Genomic DNA, 12,622 nt, shown 5'->3' with positions numbered 1-12,622 from the left:
AACGCAACGACCACGATTACTAATCTTATCTGGCGCCCTCTTTTGATACTTTTTGTCACCTTACGTTTCAACACGTCACAAAACGGCGCAATTTTTACGTGCGTGCCGTAGTCACGTCATGCACGCGCTGGCTGTCGAGTCCAGTCGAGTGGAGATCAATCCAATGTGGCTGTGACATAGAGCACCATGTGATGTATGTTTGCTTCCTCAACTTATTAATTTTGCTTTCTAGTGTTCAGGGGTCGTACACTGAACTTCCAGCGAGCTTTTGTGATGGAAACGAGACTTATGATGGCATTATTTTGTTAGTAAGAGATCTTAATAAATCAAATATGCAACAGCGTTTTTCGAACAGTGAAAATTCGTCGATTTCCTCTCTTCCTGTAGCGTGACGTTAGGCCTAACAAATATCATGATGTTTTTGCAACTGTTTTTTTTTAACAAGAATATGAAACCCATAGGGTTGAAGCCGGTGCTAAAGTAAAGGCCTTCCTAAGTGTCATTAGCTTGCAAAAAAAAAAATTTTTAAGGCCATGTTCACGAACTTAAAAATCTGGTTCACGCTGTGATTTTATTCTGTCACGGCAATTCATTACCTAACCGAAAGTCCAGTTTATATTTGAATAGGGCAGATTTCAGTTGGGTTTAATGGTGTCAATAAAAATAATTTTATGATATATCAAGGATCCGTAGTACCTTCTGAGGACATTAAATGACGATGTTGCATAAAAATGACCTATAAATGGACGATATCACTTTCAACAAAATTTTTGCACTTTTGGCTTTATCACGTAGGCCAACTTGAATGCCAACGTCATTACGTCCTTTGCAAATACGTACGTGTATATGGGGTATATCTTCAGGAAAACACCAGAAATATTTTCAACGGTTTATGTGCACTCTGTGTCGGCAAAATGCCATGCGGCATCTGCATGTGAGACTACGGTGTTCACAAGTATTGACCACTGGCATTGGCTCTCCACCGCTGCCTCTTTTGATCAAAACTTAAAGCCGTAGTTATAGGAGACAGGACCGGATTATGGCTGCCGCCTGTCATGTACCACATAAACTGCATGCAATCTGGTGTGTTAACTAAATTGATACACCTGCAGCGCTGGGTAAACATACATGAACGTGAGATAGAAACTAGGACTAACAAATGTCGGTTACGTTAGGCCTAAACAGTAACAATGTTGGTCAAAACCAGTAGGCCTTTGAGCAAAGGAGATTTTTCTTCAACACTAACTTGCCACTTGACTGATTTCAACTTGAAGCCTCCTGTAAGGACCAGATAGTCCCACAAATCATGCAAATGGGCCCAGCTACTGGGCCCTCACACCATGCAGGTATGATACCCCATAATGCTTGACTAATGTATGCTAGTATGTGACTAGTTGCCAGGTAATTAGTCAGCCATCTAGTGTGAAGTTACCCTCAGGGGTTCATCACACCACAGGGGTTCATCACACCATCATTGTATTGTGAAATCAGGTTGGTTTTTCCTGTAAATGGTGAAACAGGACCTGGTGACTACATGTTTACATTTTGAGTGCATCTACTTAAAGGAACCAGGAAATATAGAAATATAAATATTTTTATAAATTTTACTAAAACCCTTGAAATTGCATCTTTGGGTTTCAATTAACCTGATTTTAAATTTTTGTTTTGCAATTTTAACCCTTATTTTGATGCTTTGTTGTTTTATACTAATGCTATTGGCATATTCAGAAAATTTGTAGATTTATGCAATGGCAGATTTTATTTTCCACGGCAATTTATTGCTGTGTAAGTATATGGCGATAATCCAGCAAAAATCCTTTTCACAGAGTTGTTCCCAGACAGCAAATTTGGGATTCACAATTTTAACATGAAAACATGCAACCTTCCTGGATTTATATCAGAGCAGAAGTGCCCTCACTTGTCCAGAAATGCTTGGTCAGTTTTGAATGTTTGAAAAAGTGCACCGTTCAGTTCACAAAACCCCAAAAAGATGTCAAATAATCTTCATACACGGAAGAAGAGTACAGAGATACTCAGAAAGTGATTTTACGAAAAATTCATTTACTTGTTCCTTTTCAAGATGAAATTTGTTTGTGTTTCCATGGAGCTTTTGTAGAGGTCAAAGTTACAAGGTTGTTTGGGATCCATGAACTAGCTAAAGTCACACCCTCACAGTAGACCATGCCTGAATTACGTAGGTACGGCTAGCTGAAATTATGCCCAGCTGCAGCCATTTTCAACAAAAAGGTTTGGGTGCGATCTGGGTAATCGCCTGAACACTCTGTGTGCAGTCAATTCTGCCTGAAATCTCTGCCTTTACTTAATTCCCTTTTTCGAAACAATCTTTCACAACCGTGAATTGGAAAGAAGAGGCAATTGGCCAATGGTGGAATTATCAACGCGCCACGCTCTAAGATCACAGATCGTGCAAGGATCCAGTGATCACACATATATGGGCCTATTCCACTCAGTATGCACCTGTTATAATGTTGTACGATACAAGGTATGATATTGAACAAGACATACCTGTTGGTCAAAACAACAGTGTAGTCTATCTTGTTGGCTGTGTGGATGTGGAGTATGGAGGTAGTGATATGAAAACAGTGCATTTAAGAAATGTGGGTCGCTGCAAAAAACTGACCATAACCTGTTGCCAAACTTGTGTTGAAAGCTTTGTGATATTGGTGCAAATAGAATACACAATACTTTATCTGTTTAGCTGGCTACATGTACATGTATGAGGCATCATACATGTGTAACAAACTGGAACATTTAATGCTTGGTAGTCACCAGTGACTCCTAGCCTACAAGGTGAAATAAGTGAGTGGTAGGGTATTCTGTAATAATCACAAGTCCGGTGGAAACTACAAAAATTGGCCAAAGTTCCCCCCCCCCAAAACCCCCATACATTGGCAGATTCATAATCTGAGAGTGTGGCCTTTTGTGTCATATATGGCAATGAGTGCATATTGTCAGCCTTGTGAAAAAATCTGGAAAATATGCTGTACAAAAGCCTTGTGTTCTTGCAGACTGTAAGACCCTCCAAGGGCATCTAAGCTGTCACAGGTGTTTTAGAATGTACAGCCTAATTAGAATAGATCCAGAAATTGACAGGTGTCTGGGGCAGTGCTTGGAACCATTGAATATTTTGTATTTAGGAACGTGACTACTGATATAATGTCATTTGCAAAACTTTAGGACTACCCATAGAAAACGTAATAACCTGAAGGAAAACCAAACTTAAACCAGTCAATCATGGCAACTTATGTTATTTTCATTGTGTAACCTTGGTACCTCGGTTGGACATTTTTGACTACATTTCCATGATTTGACATGTTAACAGTCAGTGTTAATTCAGTGTTCCCTCCTTTATTTCTGACAGCTTAGACTGGCTTTTTTTCCCAAGCTGCCTTACAGACAAAATGTCATACAAGACCTGCCTTAGCAAAAAATTTCATTCGAATGGGTATATAGCACTACACTAATGTTTATGCACCACTGTAATCTCATGTGAAGTAATCAGTCAAAGAGACAATGTAATGTAGGCCCAGTGACAGAAATACCTATGAAATTCCAGGTGGTCTCAAACTTTTGCAAAGGACTGTACATGTGTACTTTTTATGGGAAAAAAATGATTTCAGGAATCAATTTTTTTGCGGGGAGATTAATGTTTCCTGTGATAGGTGTAAGTGATAAAAATGCAAACTTTTTCCTTCCTTTTCCATTGTCATTTAACAGAGGTCTGTTCAAGTTTCCCTGAAAAAGAATTAAAATGAAAAAAAGTGCACTGGCTCATTGGAGGCTCCCAACAGAACCCCAGTGGTGAACTTAACATTCCTTACATGCACTGCATTGTTAAAAGGGGCATAAAAAACTTTTCAGGTCAAAAAGGCCCTTAGCAGCTAGCTCCCACCCCCAGGGGTTGAATTCTTATTTGCCGCTGACTTTTCTCACACCCTCAGAATTAGAAATCTGAACTTTTTTGATCCCCATATCAGTTCCGGTTAGCTGTGGTATGCTCACTTCATCATTCGTGCCTGGTAGTGGCATGTGGAACATTGAATTGGTGGAATTTATTCAAATACCTTTAATCAACCAACTTAGCACAAATGGCAGTGTCTATAACAATTGGATATACATGTACATTTGAATTAAGTTCCCATCTGTACAGAACACTAAACGTGCACACTATGTTTTGAAACATGACAGAGTATTCATGTTGCGTTGCCTGTAGCATATACACTACAGATACTGTCTACTCAATGTACAATACGTACATGCATGCTGTGCACACACTGTACTTTCTTTTTTGTTGGATAGAAATACTTGTGTGGCTGGAACGATTCTGGTTTCTTTAAATCTCTGATTTTTTACCTAGTTGATTTTGCTGTTAGACTTTCTGGGCATGTTCTGCTTGCTGCTGCAAGTTTGGGGTAAAACAAACACCACTATGAACCTGTATAAAAGCAGATACTTTTTAGATAGACCTTGTCCGGCCACAGGAAACAGAGAACACGACAAAGTAAAAGTGGTTCCTTGAATAAAGCTAGTGCCTTAAATAACTTACCAAGAACACTTCTTAGTGAGGACTGCTTTCACATTGCACTCATTTCCTGACAGATTATCTGGGGCGGCAGGTGATAAAGATGTCTGCCTATTTCCTCTGACCTTATGGGGTCAAAACAAAATTGAAAAGTGTGTGCTAAGTGTGAGGAAGTGCAGCAGGCCTATGGAATTCCCTCAGCAGGTGATCTCACCCACAAAGTATTTGGGGTCAACCTCGGGACACCCCCTAAGACCCTATTAGTACATTCCAACAGGTAGTGTTTACAGCCAACTGGCACATGTAAATGTACATAAAGGCACTCCATTTATGGAATATTGGGTGGGCAGGGGTATGTGGGCTGATACTACTTCATTTGCATATTAACTTTACAATGAATATTCGTGACTGGGCACTTCTCATTATTGTCAGAGGGGATTCCAGACTTTGGCTAAAATGCTACTGGCAAGTAATGTTCTCCAGCAAGTAGGTGTTTTAGGAATGTTTAGGGTAGAAGAAGCCCAGGTTGGATGCCACTCTTCATTAACGTAGTATGGTCAGGGAGTCCATCTAGGCTGGGGGTACTTTTAAAGTTTTAAAGTCTGCCCAGTGGTAAAAATATGAGAAGAACATCACGTTACCTCTGATAGATAGGCCTGCGCATTACTCCTGGCCACAGGCTAATAATTTAAACACTGTCTTATTCTGGAATCAATTCCATTCAGTTTTGGTGCAGAGTTACACTAGCACTAGCCTGTAAGCTAGCCTGGTGGTGGTGAGAAAAACTGTTTTGGTGCGTACAAAGTCTGTGAAGTTTGGAGCTTTCTATATATTTCAACCCGTTTTGTGCGTGTCAACTCATTTGTGAGTACATGTACCCTCTGCAAATAATATGCAGCCATATAAATAAGCTTTGTTTTATTTGTACATGTGTGGTACCCACTACAATGGATACAGAATTCATTCTCGTGTCATATGTCCACGTACACAGTGCAAATCTCGGATGAATCTGTCCTTTGAGTTGTTTTCAGATGCATCCGCGGCTTTGCCTCTGGCCTTTCTTTGCATTACCTCTTCTCCGTCTCGAAAATAATGGAGCATGGTGTAGGATGTACCCAGGGGAATTGGAAGTGATATAGGTTGTACACCTGCATCATCCTGGGATGCCGTCCACATTTGGCAGTACTGGCACTCTGCAAATACTCGTTACGCACATATTCGAGTTAGAGTAGTGCCATTGCAGTGGGCCCCCAGATTCTCTTGGAGCAGTCTGTTTGTGTGACATACGATGGCCTGATATTACAGGTCTCAAGAGTTTCTGTTTGTGTGCCAGAAGGGGATACATTTGTTGAGGTTGAAATGAGACAATTTGCCAACCCAGTTTGTAGCTTGGCATGTGGATATAGCAGATTTTAATTTGAAGAGTTTTCTCCTGGTCCACTGGCAAAATTACTTAACCCGAAAAGGGACGAGGGGGAAAGAGGTTAGGATTCATGCTATGCCCCCCCCATTTTATCCAATATCAGTTCAGTGCCTTTTTACATAAATAGTTTTCCCACGTATGTCTTGCAATAATTTACACCATTGTCTTGAAAATCAGAAGTGCCATTCATGTAAAATGTTTTTTTCTTAAACAGGTACGACCAAAAATGTTAACTTTCTCAATAGACCTTATTCATGGGAAAGCCATATTTTATCTTGTTCCCTAAAGCTTGTTCAATGCAGTCTGTTAAATTGGATGGTGAATTATCCTGCTATATCCTGCCAAGTATTGCTCTTGGAACTGTTGAGATAGCCATCTCAATAAGCCTTTTGTCAGTTAAATTTGAACAAAATCTGGTACACCGAGTTATCTGATTGCACACAAATATAATTTGAATTTCCACAGACTAATGACACTGTTGCTATACCTTTTGATTTGGGGCAAGCATTTGCATAGCGACCACCATCTGTGGAATAGACTGGTTCCTTTGTGCCCTTCTTATCCATTGAAAACTGTGTATTGTTGCTGGGCGTCTCTTATGTAGAAGAGAAAGCTTGCCCCGCATCACGAGATATAGCAATAGTGTCTTTAGTATGGAGATTTCAAATTGTTATGTTCACATGAATTTAAAGAACTCACTTTGCAAGATTTTATTCAAATTATAGCGTGCAAGAGGCAGGTCCCAGGATGAGGGAGGGTATGGAATCTGTCACTAGCCTGCTGATCCTTAGGCTGTGTCCGAAACAGGCTTCCAGAGCTACGGCTAGGTCTATTGTCTACGCGTCTCCACACATTTCCAATGGAGCGAAGATCTAGACCTAGCTCTAGACAAGAGACTCGGATGCAGCCTTAGTCTACAGATGGGTCAGAATACAGCATACATTGTAGCTACATTTTTAGGAACATGGGAAACTGTCAGAGCCAGAATTTCCAACAGTGCTGATCAATCTTTGATCAACCTTCAATATACGGGTAGTGATGCAACTTCCGTTCTTGACTATATGGATTTATCAAAAGCTACACTTGCTCTTTTCCGGCCCGGTTTTCCTTGAATTTCTCATGGCCACAGTCATCTATACTTCTCCCGTGGATATGAGCTGTATTTTCTGTGTATTGAAGATCCATGGCCACTGGGTCGGATGAAGAGAGGACGTCAACAGAGGCCAGCGCAACCTCCCATGAGGATCGCAGTTGATCGTAGCAGTCTGATGCACCTGTCATTAAAGCCTGCACTTTGATACAGTTGATAAGCCTGTCTTTAAGTTGAACTCCTCAAGTGCTTTGAGGGTATCAGCTCCAATTCTCAAATTTCTCTGATTCTCTTGAATTTGTTATCTGCATTCAAAGGAAGGTTTCTTTTCTGACACATAGTTAACTGTCTTAAAATCTGTCCTGATGAGCGACTGTGGCTTTATCAGGTGAGCATCTCAGTTTGAGAACATTTCTAGTCTTGGATGCTAGTCCATTGTAGATTTCTCTTTTCTCTTTGTCTAGAACTGTGTTGAAAGGGTGCTGAGATGTAATGCCCGTACAGCTCACGTCCATTGGAAGTTGTGGCTAAAGAAAGTGAGACATTGAACTTCAGCACCATGTAGCATGTCTTTGGAAGGTTAGTTGGGAGTTGCACGTAATATAAGGGAAAAACTGGTGGAGTGTTTGTTTTCTGTAGTCTACTAGTCGATAGCGCCACCGGAGCTTTAAGATGTGATAGTCTTGCCTGCCTGAGACATGCGAATGACACATGAATTAAATACCAATCTGAACTGTTTTCAGTGTAAAGGAAATCTATCTCTTTTTAGTAATTTGTTAAGAGATCCAAAATGAACACTTTCTTCATTCCTGCCTGATACTGAATGGATCTCAACCTCTTTGGCTGCAAGTTATCTTTAAGTACTGATGTTCTGCTTATTTGTCAACACATGGCACAGACCGAGATGGAAGTTTTCAAGGTTGTTTGTGAAGTTTGATTCTGTCTGAGTGCCCTGTAGAGATTGGCGCTGCCTTTGTTTTTGAGGTCGGAAAGCCTGTAGGACTCCTTAGGTTGCTGGCTGAGGAAGGTCTTAATACTGCGTCCGTCTGTCCCTTTTTCAGATTCACAAATTGTAGCCTTTGCCAGTGGAATCTACATGTAAGTGTACATGTACATGTAGGTGTTCCTTGTAGAAATGCCTTTGATATTGACTGGCAGACTTATCACATGTAAGTGCTTTTGCATGCGTTGCCTGTTGGCCTCAAAATTGTAATCAATCGGGTAGCGTTGCAGTCAGTACCTTTGGTTGTCAGATTATGTCACTTGAAAACATGGTGACAGACACTTTTCCTATGGCCAGTTGGGAGAGTTTAACAAATATTTTACCCCTTATCCTTGAAGAGAATCTGCATTGTGGCTTTTGTGCTTGGAATTATTGTTTTTCAGGAAGCTCACTAACTAACGAATGAACGTTTCCTTGACCAAAGCTTCCCAGTAATAATCACTATTGTGGGTTGCATGCATTCTGTGACAGCAGCACATTTATTTGAGTGGACAACCTTGGTACAGGGTACCAACCAATCAAAATACCCAATCATCTACTCTTCAGTCTCTGACCAAGAGTGAGTCACAGGTTCCAGTGATGTCTCCATTTAGCCTGGCCTACAGTGTTGCATTAATTTGTCCATTTCAGACCGACACTCATTAGGGAGTGGGGCTTTTAAGAATGGATGATAGTCTGTGTGTCTTCCTATACCCAGCAAGAAATGAGACCGAGGGATACCCCCCCAACATGTCCAATCCCTATACACATTCCAGACTATTGTTATTTAACACATCCCCCCCAGATGTCTGAAAGGAATTCCCCAGATTCCTGCCAGACAATGACCAACACAAAGCGGGGGGGTTCTCTCCGTCTCATACCTTGCTGCATATGTTGCAACCTGTCACTTTTGTATAGAGATTCTCCACCTTATACTGTTCTCCCATGTTTCTTGTCCAGTGCTCATGTACTGTGCAGTGGTCTGCATGGTGCAGTGCAGGCCTACTCTGCCCATTCACATACTGTACATGTACAATGTACATGTGCATTGCATATACATGTACATGTAGGTGTAGTGACTTGGGTGGTGCGTTCATACTTATATCCCCCCTCCCCTTAAAGTACCTTGCATTCCAAGGCTAGCTGATCTCAATTATGGAATCATTCCCCACCCCCTTCTCAGGTCTAAATGGTACTGCCCTCTCCCAGGGCAGTCTGTTCTGGTAGGATATTATATGGCTTACCTCTCATGAGGTTGATTAAATTTATTATGAGGCTGCTGGCTTACTCATAAGGGTCTCGTACAGCATATCATCAGATGTCTCATCAGGGGGCTCGTGATGGATGGTTTCAGCCTGGCTGTTTTTTTCCTTGATGATTCAATGCCTCTGGCTGACTGCGGCCCCGGAGTTGATGGAAAACTGACAAACAACTTAAAATTCTGCCTATTGAATTTTATTTGCTTTTTTAATATTTAGCCTTTAGCTGGCAGAAATCAAAAGCCCTGTTTACATGTACATGTAGTGTGTTCAGTTTGTGACATTTTGCTTTTGGTTTTACATTATTGTGTGTCTTTTACATTCATTTTATACCGGATGTTTTTATTCTAGTAATCAACCTTTCATCCAGAAAAAACCCTCAAGTTGCACACTTTTAAAAAGTTGTGGATCTTTCCAGTATGTTGTCAAAAATGAGTGCAGCACCAAACCATAGCCAAACCCAAATTAAAACTAAAACCAAAACACCCAAACTCCAAAACCCCCAAACCAAACCTCCCAAACCGAAACATAAACCAAAACCAAAACTCCAAAACCCCCAAAACAAAGCTCCAAAACCCAAAAGCATGAACCAAAACTCAGCTTCCAAACTTCAAAAACTTAAACCGAAATCCCCAAAACCAAAATCCGAAACTCCAAACCCCAAACACCAAAACGCCCAACCCAAAATCAAAACCCTTCATCCAACACCAGAAAACCCCAAACCCATTTAAAAACATTTAATTTTAACTTGCATGTTACCAACCTTTCAGCTATGAAAGCCCCTCCAATTAAAACTGTTTAAGTTATGGATCTTTCCAGTGTATTGTCAAAAATGAGCGCACGCAGCATTAAAGCAAACCAAATCCAAAATAGAACTAAAACAAAAAACCAAAATCCAAAGACTAAATCCAAGAGCCAAAAAAACCCCACCCCCCAAAAATAACCCAAAACAGAAAAATAAAAAAGCCAAAATCCCACACCAAAACCAAACCTTAGAAACCCAAATTGCGTAGTTGATGAAATCATAGATTGTACACAAATTGTCAAGAATACTGTACAAAGTTAATTGACAAATTTCAGTGCTTCCATTTGACACTCTAATATTTTACAGAAAAAAGTCTTAATCTCCTTTCATTGTACGTGCTGCACTGGTATCATTTATGGAAAATGGAATAGTCACCTTGATGTGTCTAAATGTTTGCCATATTTGACCATAAGGGAGGCATTGCCTTTTCCTAAAATTGAAATTTGCAGTGTATGAAACTTAAGACCTGTCATACTGCAAATTAAAATAGATTCAGACAGGAAAGTCTCCTAAACTATTGTACATGGAAATGACAAACAGCTGCAGTTAATTCATTTTGGATAGTACATGCACTAAGGGAATGTTTGACAACTAACCATCCCCCTTTGTTAGTTTAGAATATGGGTTGATAAGACATGCTGCCGTACCTGCAGTAGACAGGTGCATTGTCTGAACATCAAATATTGGCTGGAAATTATCTTTGAAACAATTTGAGTGGTTGCCTGTATTTTTCAGTTATGTATAGCATTGATTTCACATCAAAACTTTTCCCCAAACTTTCAGGATTTTACCACTGCTAAAGTTACAGATTATCATGTTGGTAAAGGCTTAAGCTAAACAGTAATTTTTGATTGAAACCCTTTTTTTAAAATGTCATACTGTGGGCATTTTCTAAGAATGACCAAGAAGAATTTTTAGGCAATGTAAAGAAACTTTTGGATCAATATCAGTTTTAATGTTTCAGGAATCACGGTGGAAAATTAGACTTACCTTTAATTGTCAGCTTTGACAAGAATGAATTTTGAGTAAGAAAGAAGAAAAATGAGATTCCTTTTTGGGGGAGGGGCGATCATGATCACATGACCTATGCATGTGCATGTATGTCTGTAAACTTGGGAGCATAAGAGACTTAACTTCCTAGTTTATGATAATCTGGACTTTCCAAACCAGATCCTGTCAGGATTTTGTTCACCCTGTCCCAGTTTGCCAATGCACTTTAGCCCTCTAAGCATCCTGGAAATGAGGTCCTATGTGGAAGTTTGTACTTTGGGGCTGGAAACCAGAGGCCGCAGTATCCATTTCAAGTGGCTGTCTGCTGGCGATCAAGATCCTACCGTCATCCTGAATGGTGCTCTTGTGGGGGAAATGAAGGGGGGAAAGTTCCAGCCGAGGGCCCGGAAAACTAGTCTCAAATTTGAAAGTGATACGCATTCAGTCAGCCAGCATTAATTGATGAGACATATTGGGTTAAGGTGATTAGTATAGGCCTACTAAACATGTCAGTTTACATGTACAGTACGTGTATGTGGTAAAAACATTTCATCGTTGAAATTGTCCTGAGGTGTTCTAGCCTTCATCTTCATGGTTTCAAAATGTACACATGATTTCATTAGTTGTTAAAACCTGACTTGTTTCTGAAAGTTTGATGTGTTCGTAAAGCCTGTTGACACTGTGTAATATTCATATTTGAACCGTCTGAGAACCTAAAGAGTACCAAAGTAAATACGTCACGTGTGTAAAAGGCATTAGTGCGAGAAGCAGTGCGTGAACCAACGCGCGCATACTCCATTTGTTTGCACTGCACTTTCTGGTTCACAGTGACGTCACACTTCGGTACTCTATTACCCATGCAGATTCTTATGTAAGGACCTTCCTTGAACCATAAGTGTTCTCTCTTGAGGAGGATACCGATACTGCTTGACCGTTATTACAGACACGTGCCACACACATCTCATGATGCACTTGAATCATTATGTACAATCGCTAAAATAGATATTCATAGACACTTTATCTATTTTCTCCTTTTCTTTTGGAAAGAGAGTAATTGTCTCTTTTTATTTCTTGTTGTGTGTGTTGGAGAATTCTGTGTGTTCAGTGTGCTGCAGCATGGTTTGGAGAATTCAGGAAAGTTCAGAGTAGAATTGTGTAGGAAGTAATACATATCTGGCAGAATCCATGAACAGTTGTCAGTGTGAAGCTATGAACTCAACAGACACCTGCTCAAGTATGGCTAGCATGAAGTCCTTTGTCCGCTGCTCATGCTAATTTGGTCCTCAAGGTTCCAACAATGGCCAGCAGTGGGGTTGCGTATCGTAAGTCCGACGCCTCATAAGCCCGAATTTTTGGATTTATGAGGTGTCTGACTAATGAGGCATCCGATCCATTGGCCAAAATAAACTAACAAAGAATCTTTGGACTTTTTAGACGTCAGATTTAAGAACTTATTAATGCACTTTTCAGACTTACGAGGCATCGGACCTGTGAGGCGTCAGACTTACGAGCTGCCCCCAACAGTGGGCT

General features: G+C 40.4%; 1 protein-coding gene across 5 annotated transcripts in view; it reads left to right on the top strand.

Moving 5' to 3' along the window:
* Nucleotides 1-104: 104 nt before the first annotated feature.
* LOC110991229 (uncharacterized) overlaps nucleotides 105-12,622 on the top strand; it is a 36,702-nt gene continuing 24,184 nt past the window's right edge. For 3 of the 5 annotated variants that reach the window (XM_022256510.2, XM_022256506.2, XM_087133942.1), the window contains exons 1-2: nucleotides 105-193; nucleotides 7,521-7,635. The gene's annotated coding sequence lies outside the window, so the exon portion shown is untranslated. The remainder of the gene's footprint in view (nucleotides 194-7,520; nucleotides 7,636-12,622) is intronic. The other 2 variants (XM_022256509.2, XM_087133945.1) reach the window with 2 other exon arrangements.

Source organism: Acanthaster planci, linkage group LG03 (assembly GCF_054643075.1).
Source record: "Acanthaster planci isolate LZ-2023a linkage group LG03, COTS_SCS, whole genome shotgun sequence".
Lineage (NCBI taxonomy): Eukaryota > Metazoa > Echinodermata > Asteroidea > Valvatida > Acanthasteridae > Acanthaster > Acanthaster planci.
This window is presented reverse-complemented; position numbering and strand designations above follow the sequence as displayed.